At 37.8% G+C, this 10725-nt stretch overlaps 1 pseudogene; it reads right to left on the bottom strand.

Moving 5' to 3' along the window:
• Nucleotides 1-477: 477 nt before the first annotated feature.
• LOC118837083 overlaps nt 478-10725 on the bottom strand; it is a 57937-nt pseudogene continuing 47689 nt past the window's right edge.

The following is a 10725-nucleotide window of genomic DNA, read 5'->3' as shown; positions in this document are numbered from 1 at the left end:
TCTTTTTCTTTTCTTTTTAAACAATCACAAGTAATTTATTTTTGAGATTCAATGAATATGATATTATACAAATTAATTAATATGAACACAAATCCACATTTGTCATAAGACAAATAGCAAAGGACAAAGTGAAAACCAGAAAACTAATTGGCCACCACATACATTTGGATACAATTGTGTCATGTATGATAAAATTCTTTCACAAAATAAACAGATGAATAGAAGACCTCTTTCCATGCAACATCATAGGTTGCTATAGCATCTGTGCCTGTTTTCTCCCCATCTTCTTTTAATATGACTGGTAATCGTTTTGGTGATTTCCCAGCCCCTCAGGATGCTTTGTTGACTACTATAGCCTGCAATATCCCTAACCATATCCATGGTTCCCATAGTTATATCCATTCATATTATGTCCCCCATAGCCACTATAGTTTTGATCAATGGTTGTAATTTACATAGGATTGATCATAATAGTTATTAAAATACCTCTTTGGACTGCGTAACTTTGATTTCATACTTCCAAAAACCAATGTGATGCTATCTGTTTTCTAATAATTTCTTCACTGGTTCTTTATTTATATATAATAAGACAGAATCCTCTTCTTTCATTTGTTTTTTGTATCCACAAGAAGTTCAGTATTCTCACTCTCTCCAAATGCTCCAAAATATTATATGATTTGTTCTTCAGATGTATCTGGGCTCAGTCCGCCCACAAATACTTTTTGGAGGGTTCCTTTCCTCTTAATGCTTTAGCTCTTTTGGGGTGTATTGGCAATCAAAATGGGTTTGAGTGACATGTTTGTGACATCAGAAGCTTGTAGACCACATGGGTTTAAGTCGCATTTTTGTGACGATTTTAGGTCATGTGGGTGAGTTGCATATGTGACTCATCTTTGACCCTGAACAAGATATATAAAACCAGGGGTTGGCTTTCTTTTTTCTGACCCAATAGGACTCTGAGCCAGCCATGTCAAGCTCCTGGATGAACTCAGATGTTGGTAAATATGGTTATGGTATTTGGTCTGTTTATAAATGTATGTTTGTAATTTGTTTGTATTTGCTCTGAAGTTCAGAGTGCTGGCTTTTTCCTCTGAACTAAGTGAATGATATTTGTATGTTGCATTGAAGTAAGATTGTTAACCCCTTAACGTTGCTTTCCTTAGTCAAGCAGATCAAAAGGACCTGGGCTTGCAGCGTTCTGTGAACTGGTTGTTGTTGGTTTTACACCCCCACAGCAGCTGCTAGCTGGATTGTTGAAACATGGGGTTTATCAATTTGCCATCCAGTTTGTGTTCTTTAAGTTCTAGGACGTTATCAACACTGGAAGTTATCTTTGAAAAGCACAAATTAAAATCTTCCAGTGACTGAATTTGTTTTAATAATGCAGTCTACAACCTCTCCAAAATGATAGAGGGATGCAGTCAGATCTCTCTTGTCCATGCCTCAGCTTAGCTTTCCAATAAACATTTTACCATTGTCCTGCTGGTTCTTGCTTGTGTTGATTTTGGACCCCTGGCAAACTCCTCCATTTTGCTGTACTTGTTTACATCCCTTATGGCAGTGGAACTGTCAGCTATCCTGGCTGGTGGAGTCGCAATGGTAGTGTATTATATGGAGTTGGATTTAAAATGGCAGCAGAAGAACAGATCTTTCTGATAGCGCAATAATATTATATCATATTCACACACTATAATTTATCTATTACCAAATTTACTTGTATCACCTCAGTTTCTAGTTATTTGCCGTGGTAAAGAAGGCTACTATAAATATTTTGTGTATGTGGGTCCTTAATCTCTCGTATTTCTTTGGAGGTATATGCTCATAGTGGTATCATTTGGTCAAAGGATATGCATATTTTAATGACTTGGCTTTCCAGAGTGGCTGGACCAATTCACAGCTCCATCAGTAGTGCAAAAGTATACCTGTATTCCCATGCTCTTTCAAAAAAATTTCATTTTCCCTTTTAAAAAAATCATCTCTATCAATCTAATGGGTTTGAGGTCAAGCCTTAGAGTTGTTTTAATTTTGAGTTCTCTTATAATTAGTGGTTTGGAGCATTTTTAATATGGTTGTTAATAGCTTGGGTTCCTCAAAGAGCTCTGACATGGATTTCATTTTGGAAGATAACCAAGGTATACCATATTTCATTTAAAATATAGTTAGTTGAAAAGAGATAGACAAGTAATGTTGTGGGGAATGATGAAGTGGTAAAAAAGAACTAACCCCAGTCAGTGTATAAGCAATTTGCATAAATAGATGACTCAATACTAAGAAAGGGTTTACATAGCAAATTGTTTCTATTTCTAATCCCTAGTGTGACTAGGCAGGAGAAAAGCACCAGAAACATTATATTATCCTCACCTCGTGATGGGCAAGGAGCTAGCATATATTTGATACAACCAGTCTTATTCCCTTCCATTCCATTCTGAACACCATTAGCATAGGATCTTAGATTCTAGGAATATTATTAGGATCACTGGACCAGGGGGTGGAGCCAAGATGCCGGCTGGAAAGCAGGGACTTGCTTGAGCTCCCCGCCAGGTCCCTCCAAAAACCTATAAAAATGGCTCTGAACAAATTCTAGAACTGCAGAACCCACAAAATAGCAGAGGGAAGCAGGAATCCAGCCCAGGACAGCCTGGATGGTTGCTGGATGAGGTTTATTGGGCACTGAGCGGAGGGGAGCAGAGCTCAGCATGGGAGGCAGCAGGACCAACCAGAGCAGGAGCCAGGTGGAACAGGCCCCAGCGCCATGAATCAGTGAGCTGTGGCAGTTATCAGACTTCTCAACCCACAAACACCAAAGACAACAGAGAAGGTTAGTGGGAAAATCTGTGGTGACAGAGCGAAGGAATTCCCAGTTTGGCCACTGTCCCAGGGGCAGAGAAGGTGGTGCAGCTATAGAACTAAAGCTGCAGTTACTTCCAGCCCCAGGCTCACCTGGTGGGAGGAATTAAGTGGCAGATCAGAGCAGGAGTGCAGAGTCTGCTTAAGATTTGCGTTCAGGTTGGCAGTTCTTAGGGAAGGAGAAGTGCTGGTGTGACAGAGCTGGCTGTAGAGAAATAGCTCTGAAATCCACAGCGCATCCCCTCAAGTTTGGAACAAAGTATTCTTTACTGTACAAGCAGTCATACCCTGACAAAAAACTCAAGGGTCAAGTAAGTTGGCTGGGAACACGGCCAGGCAGCGAAAACGCATGCAGATTCAGTCTCAGACTTTGGAATCTTTCTTTGGTGACAAAGAAGACCAAAACATACAGCCAGAAGAAGTCAACAAAGTCAAAGAGCCTACAACAAAAGCCTCCAAGAAAAACATGAACTGGTCTCAGGCCATGGAAGAGATCAAAAAGGATTTGGAAAACCAAGTTAGAGAAGTAGAGGAAAAATTGGGAAGAGAAATGAATGAGAGTGATACGAGAAAACCATGAAAAACAAGTCAATGACTTGCTAAAGGAGATCCAAAAAAATACTGAAAAAAATATTGAAGAAAACAACACCTTAAAAAATAGACTAACTCAAATGTCAAAAGAGCTCCAAAAAGCCAATGAGAAGAATGCCTTGAAAGGCAGAATTAATCAAATGGAAAAGGAGGTCCAAAAGACCACTGAAGAAAATACTACCTTAAAAATTAGATTGGAGCAAGTGGAAGCTAGTGACTTGATGAGAAATCAAGATGTTCTAAAACAGAACCAAAGGAATGAAAAAGTGGAAGAGAATGTGAAATATCTCATTGGAAAAACCAATGACCTGGAAAATAGATCCAGGAGAGATAATTTAAAAATTATTGGACTACCTGAAAGCCGTGATCAAAAAAAGAGCCTAGATATCTTCTTTCAAGAAATTATCAAGGAGAACTGCCCTGATATTCTAGAGCCACAGGGCAAAATAGAAATTGAAAGAATCCGCAAATTGCCTCCTCAAAAAGATCCCAAAAAGAAAACTTCTAGGAATATTGTCGCCAAATTCCAGAGCTCCCAGGTCAAGGAGAAAATACTACTGCAAGCAGCCAGAAAGAAACAATTTGAGTATTGTGGAAAAATAATCAGGATAACACAGGATCTAGCAGCTTCCACATTAAGGGACCGAAGGGCTTGGAATACGATATTCTGGAGGTCAATGGAGCTAGGATTAAAACCAAGAATCACCTACCCAGCAAAACTGAGTATCATGCTCCAAGGCAAAATATGGATTTTCCATAAAATAGATGACTTTCAAGCTTTCTCAGTGAAAAGACCAGAGCTAAATAGAAAATTTGACTTTCAAACACAAGAATCAAGAGAAGCATGAAAGGGTAAACAAGAAAGAGAAATCATAAGGGACTTACTAAAGTAGAACTGTTTTGTTTACATTCCTACATGGTAAGATGATGTGTATGATTCATGAGACCTCAGTATCATAGTAGCTGAAAGGAATATGCATATATATATATGTATATATACATATATATATATATATATACATATGTGTGTGTCTATGTATGTATATATGTAGGTATGTATATATATATGCACAGGGTGAGTTGAATATGAATGGATGATATCTAAAAAAATAAAATAACATTAAGGGATAAGAGAGGAATATATTGAGAGAGGGAGAAAGGCAGAGATAGAATGGGGTAAATTATCTCGCATAAAAATGGCAAGAAAAAGCTGTTCTGTAGGAAGGGAAGAGGGGGCAGGTGAGGATGAATGAGTAAATCTTGCTCTCATCGGATTTGACCTGAAGAGGGAATACCATACACACTCAATTGGGTATCTTACCCCACAGGAAAGAAGGAGGAAGAAGATAAAAAAGGAGGGATGATAGAGGGGAGGGCAGACAGGGGGAGGAGGTAATAAAAAACAAACACTTTCGGAAAGGGACAGGGTCAAGGGAGAAAATTCAATAAAAGGGGATAGGTTAGGAAGGAGCAAAACATAGTTAATCTTTCACAACATGAGTATTGTGGAAGGGTTTTACATAATGATATGCATATGGCCTGTGTTGAATTGCTTGCCTTCTTAGGGAGGGTGGGTGGGGAGGGAAGAGGGGAGAGAATTTGGAACTCGAAGTTTTAAAAACAAACGTTCAAAAACAACAAAAAAAAGTTTTTGCGTGCAACTAGGAAATAAGATACACAGACAATGGGGTGTAGAAATTTATCTTGCCCTACGAGAGAAGAAGGGAAAGAGGGATGGGAGGGGAATGGGGTGACAGAAGGGAGGGCTGACTGGGGAACAGGACAACCAGAATATATGCCATCTTGGAGTGGGCGGGAGGGTAGAAATGGGTAGAAAATTCGTAATTCAAACTCGTGTGAAAATCAATGCTGAAAACTAAATATATTCAATAAATTAAAATAAAAAAATAAAAATTAAAAAAAAAGAAAACAAAAAAAAAAAAAGAAAAAGGAAGTGCCTTGCCTCAGCTCCTGCTGCTATCAAAGACCAGACTCCCAGCTTCCTAGCTGAGGGACTTGGAATAAGGAGGATTCTGAATTGTGGCATAAAAGCAAATGAAGCTATTTGTGCCGGTTAGTTATGTCTTTATGAAAATGAAGTGTAACCTGATCTGTTTTCCTTACCAGGACTAAATCCTTAGTACAGTACTCAGGTGAACAATTTATTTCATATTTCCATCATTCATCTTTTAGAAATACTCTGTGCCAGTGATCCCATAGTGTAAAAATACAGACTTTTCTACCTTGGTAACTTTCTATAAACAGGGATTTCAGCTTCTGTTTCAAATCAATGTTTAATTAAAAAAATTTGTCCCTGAAAAAAAAAAAAGGATCACAGGACCATAGATTTGAAGCTAGAAGGAACTTAGAAGCCATTTAGTCCAACATGGAAACCGAGGCCCAGAGAAGTTCAGTGACTTAGGTTTCCAGATCATGTCAAATGAAAATTCACTAAAGAAGCTAGAAATATCTGTCTTGAGATGAAAAGACTTGGGGAAGAGGTGGGGGCATGGTGTGGGGAGGGTAAAATGAGAGAGTCATGGGCAAGTCAAACTAATAGAACATGAGTAACTCAAAATATGCTTCACTTCTTTATAATCAGCCTGTCTCTGGGGCTCCATTAACCCCTTCTTTATTCATCAAACAGACCCAGGAACTAGACATTTATCCCACCATTTAATACATATTTCCCACCATTATCTTTCCTCCCCTTCCTTCCATCTCTTTTTCAGGAATTGATAATCAAATCAACATTATTTTTGATACTGTCAAGGGCCTGACGGTCTACTATGGTTACATCTGGAATCCTTGAGATTTTGATTTGTAGGTTGCCTAGTCCAAAGCTCCCTGCCTGACCACTATTCACACCCTTCCATTTTAAGCCCATCCCTCCTGTTTTCCCATCACATTCTTCTCTATCTTCTATTGGGCCTCCTGGAATCCCCAGTCTATTGTTAATAAATGGTTTTTCATATTAGTCCTGTGCCCTTCCCCCCCAATTACTTTGTGTGTGTATACATGTGTACATGGATACACATGTATACATACATATGTAAAATGAGAGATTATTATTGAATAACCAAAAGTTTGGGAGATTTAGGATTGTTTTCCCTTCCTCATTTGGAGATTAGGTCAAAGCTTGGTTCTCTAAAGGGCAGGGTAGATGATGAGATGAAATCTTGGAGATGTTTCCTCACCTAACTAGAGAACCTTACGAAGAATTTAAGGTGAATTGTGACCCATTGTGCTCTACTTGGGTTGGGGTGGGAATAAATTCTTTGCCTAGATTTCACAAGGCTGGGGGAGCTCTGGAAGTAAATGACATAATCAGAGTCACAGTCCCTGAACTGTCATCAGAACAGGTCTACCTCTCATTATAACTTTCATTCTTCTCATTAGTTATTAACCAATCAGAGTTGATTACCATCCTCAGGAACACCCACTTTTCCAAGGACATCTAAGCATTGAGTGGGTTCCATTTGGCATTCAAGAGTGCCACTGACCCCTTTTAGTAATTATTGCTAGTATGATGAATAAAACGATTATTTCCTCAGAAATGATGTCTCTCAAACTTTTTATACATCCATCCACATGTATATATATACATGCATACACACATATATATTTATTTAAAATATTTACTCAGGTATATAAACTATTTCCAATAGACTATAAGCTTCTTGAGGACAGGGATTGTTTCATTTTGTCTTTGAGTCCATAGCACCTAGCCTACTATACATGATACGCACTTAGTAAATGTCTGTTGAATTGAATTGAGCTGAACTTAGGATAGAGAAAAGGATGGAATCTGTGATTTAATTGGTATAGAAAACTAACTCCCAGTACATCAGGCACTTGGCAAATATCTTCAGGTTGACTGAACTAATAAAACAATAACATTGATTGGGATGATGAAAAGAAACCAAAGTCTTTTAACTCATGGTTTAGTTTCCTTTTCACTGTACCTATGATCTCCCAACAAAAAAATAAAGTGGGCTAGAGAAGTCTTATGTATAGCATACTCATTTGGCTCATTGGTGAGAACCACCACCTAGAAAAATCATAGAACCTTTGGGAAAAATTCACAAGTAACTGGGATGAGGTCAAAATTAGGATACTAAGAATGCTACCACTACCTTCTACCCCATTCCTTCATTTATTCATTATTTATTGAACTTCTATATGCAAACTCTATGTTAGGGGCTTCAGCATGAAGCAAACAAAAGTCATGAAGGCAAAATTTGTATGTTCCAGGTGTCATGTGTAAAGGGTTTTCACAGTGTGCTTGTGCAATTTAAACTTTATTAAATTTTAATAAATGCAAGTGTGATAGGAATAATTCATAAATGGCAGAAGGCAAATTCTTCTCATAGCTGATGTGGACTTTGGGCCTACTCAAGGTGGGATATAATTTATTATTTTGTTTATAGAAGCCATTTTTCATTTATTATAAGAAATGAAATAAGAATGCATTATGTACAAATGTGTGATGTATTTCCATCGACCTCAGAAAATTCACCTTTAAACACTACTTACAGACTGTTCTTTTCATACTTGTACCCAACATTAAACTTTAAAAGTACACAAAGACTATTTATTAAGACCTCGTTTTTCTGAGGAGATCTCCATTAGCATTATTTTTATCACATGTTTCTCATTTTTAGTGTTATTTGGGAAATGGGTGGGTGAGGAGGGAGACTCCTGGTCAGAGCTTGTTCTCTTCAGCTGAAAGGACCAAGGCATGTGATATCAATCATGTTTACCTCACCTGTCATGTGATGTCAAACTCAAATAGAAAGAGGGCCACTAGTCTGTACATAAGGGCTTTTCATGTTGACTTAGTTTTAAAATGTTATCTATGTTTCATTGTATTTTTATTTATTTTGTTAAATATTTCCCCAATTATATTTTAATCTGGTTGGGGTTGCTCTCAGGAGTATTGTAGATTGAATACAGCCCACAGGTCATGTGTTTGATCCCTCTGATGTACACCATTCAGTCTCAGAATGATATTCAGTGGCATCATCCCAGCTTCTTGTGGGAGATCAGCCTCTCCCAGAGTCAGTTAACACTTATCCCTTAGCTTTGCCCCTTTGTGGATGGCTCTGTTTTTCTTTCTTAGTCTAGGGTTTGATGTGTATTATCCATTGAGATTATGGTTCAGCCTCCATGCTACTTTAGGATAATTTCCTTCCCTCATCTGGTCCCTGCTACGTTTCTCTTAAAAGGGGACTTGGGCATTTGAGTTCAGGAAGATTGAGGGAACCTCTGCTGATGAGGAACGCTAGACCCAGGTGTGCTGTGAAGAGCAGTGGGGGTGAGAAGGAACCAGCACACACCAGGTGAGTGCAGAAGCAGTGGGGCTGAAAGCCCCTGGCTGGCTATGGGCACTTACAGGAGGTTGGAGGTTTGGCTTTGGTTCTGGGCTAGAGGGGAAAACTGAAGATCTGGGGCTAAAGGCACCATTTCCCATACCCCAGGGCTAGAGGTGATTATAAAAATCAAGTTATTACCACAAAAAAATGGCAAAGGAGAAATAATCCAACCACAGAAACCTGTTACGGGAATAGAGATGACTGGGGTTCATCTTCAGAGGAGGATATTAAAGTAAAGAAACCCCCAAAGAGTAATGTCAAATGGTCACCTGCCCAAAAGGAATTTATAGAAGGCCTTAAAAAAAGACTTTAAAAATCAAATGACAGAGATGGAGGAAAAACTAAAAAACATAAGTAATCCAAGAAAAACAAGAAGGTTATGAAAGGAAAGTCAACCAGTTAGAAAAGGAGATTCAGAATCGCAAGGAGGAAAATGACACCTGGAAAATTAGAATTGAGCAAAGTGAAGCCAGTGAAATTATAAGACATCTAGAAATAATTAAACAAAACATGAATATAGAAGAAAAATAGAAGAGAAAGTGAAACATCTTGTAAGAAAAACAACAGACTTGGAGAATAGATCAAGAAAAGACAATACAAAAATAATCAGACAAACTGGAAGTTGTGATCAAAAAAAGAATCTTGATACAATAATACAAGAAATAATTAAAGAAAATTGTCCTGAAGCATTAGAACAAGGCAGGGAAGTAGAAACAGAAAAAATTCATTGCACACCACTTAAAAGAGATCCTATGAGGAAAACTCATTGGAATATCATAGTCAAATTCCAAAACCCCCAGCTCAAGGATAAAATATTAAAAGCATCAAGATTAAAACAATTTAAATATGATGGTGCCACAATTAGAATTACACAAGACCTAGCAGCAGAGACATTAAAGGACCGCAGGTCTTGGAACACAATATATCAAAGAGCAAAAGGCCTGGGGCTCTGGCTGAAAATATCATACCCTGCAAATTTAAGTATTATCTTGAATGAAAAAAAAATGCAAATTTGATGAACTCTCAGACTTCCAAGACTTTGTTTAAAAAAATTTTGAACTTAATAGAAGATTCGACATACAAGAACCAAGAGAAACATAAGGTTCATACCAAAGACTGACTATAAGGGATTCACAAGGACAGACTGTTTACCTTTTTTATATGATGCAAAATGAAAACTGTATGTCTAAGATTCTTACTAATAATTGGTGAGCTCATAAGAAAGAGGGGGTAAACCTGAAGATGGTATGAATTTAAAAAGTAAAACCATTTAGAAACAGCTAAAAAGAATAACTATTTTACATAAATGAGGTGCAAGAGGAAGAAAGGATACAGAGGAATTAGATGGGGGAGGAAGGCTGGTAGTTGTGGTAACCTACTTTCATTGGGAATGAGTTTAAGAGGGAATAATACATATATATTTAGAAGAGTATAAAAGTCTTCTAAATTTAGAAGAAATAAAATGGTAGGGGTATAGAGAAGGGGGAGAGGACAAGGAAGGGATTTGTAAAGAGGAGAATGAGGGAATAGGTAAAAGGGGGGTATAGAAGGGTGTTTAGATTTATGGAAATGGGAGGATAGGAGAGGGGTCCTTGGAGGGGGGTAGGCAAGTAATAGGAGGGATAGGAAACAAGAGATATGCACAAATATAAAAACAAAGATCAGGAGTAGAGTATGTTTGGGAAAGTACATGTCTATATATGTATGTATATATGTATATGTGTATGTATATATCTATAGCTATAGAGAGGCATATCTAAACTTTATTGTAGCCTTTGGGGGTGGGGTGGGGGAAGGAAAAAAAGTAAAAAAGTGCACAGCAGAGAACAAAAGAATACTCACAAGGAAGGAAAGAAAAGATGGACAATTCTCAACACGAAGTGAATTATTTATCATATAGGCTTTCTGGAAA

Source organism: Trichosurus vulpecula, chromosome 2 (assembly GCF_011100635.1).
Source record: "Trichosurus vulpecula isolate mTriVul1 chromosome 2, mTriVul1.pri, whole genome shotgun sequence".
NCBI lineage: Eukaryota > Metazoa > Chordata > Mammalia > Diprotodontia > Phalangeridae > Trichosurus > Trichosurus vulpecula.
This window is presented reverse-complemented; position numbering and strand designations above follow the sequence as displayed.